The following is an 874-nucleotide window of genomic DNA, read 5'->3' as shown; positions in this document are numbered from 1 at the left end:
CAGGACTGCTCCTGTGCTTTGAGCTGAGCAAGGGATGGGGTTTTATTGGACTGGGGCACTGTGTGGGTGCTTTAACCCTTCTCTGCTTTACCCATCCCCTTCTTGCTTCAGTGCCAGTGAAATGGGTGAGGGGAAGGTTGGGGCAAGCTCACCTCCCTTACTAACCTCTTTCTTCATTATCATCTAGCCTTGGCAGGGGCTGAAACTCAGGGAATTCTGCCCAGTGTCTGCCCATGAGACGCCCTGGAACACATCTCCCTTCTCTTTGCCTCCAAATTCATGGGACATAGGGCTGGTAAGATCTCAAACAACAGCCTGGAAGTTGCACAAGCAAAAGATATGTTCCTGTTCAAAGCATCCCTGATGAGTCCCCAGATGTCCCTGAGGCAGGTGGCAGAGTGGGCCCCAGAACTTCAGGTCCTGTGGACCACTGTCTCTGGAGAAACGAGGTTAAGCATCGCCAGCTATGCCAGAGCCAGCTCTCTCACGAGGTGTGCCTCCTCTTTGGCCTCCCACCTGACATGTCATGATATTGTGCAACAACCACAACCACTGTTGCAGTGAGGAGATACCTTCTCGCCTCCTGCACTCACCAGTGAGACACTCTGGTCTCGTTGGGAATGGCCATTGCCTCGGCAAGGCTTGGTGCTGCAGCAGCACAGGCTCCATGGTCCTGGGCACAGCCAGGACATGGTGATGAGAAAGAAGAGACCAACCAAATGCACTATCCCCTACAGGTTAAAATAAAGAGGACCTGCTCAAGGACTGAGTGGGGTCAAGTGAGTCTGTCCCAGTGTGGGGCAGAGCATCTATCAGTGAAGAGGCAGTGCCAGTTTCATTCTCTGCAGAGAAGAGTTGAGATCAGCCACAGAGA

This window comes from Charadrius vociferus, unplaced genomic scaffold (genome assembly GCF_000708025.1).
Source record: "Charadrius vociferus isolate BGI_N301 unplaced genomic scaffold, ASM70802v2 scaffold7, whole genome shotgun sequence".
Lineage (NCBI taxonomy): Eukaryota > Metazoa > Chordata > Aves > Charadriiformes > Charadriidae > Charadrius > Charadrius vociferus.
This window is presented reverse-complemented; position numbering follows the sequence as displayed.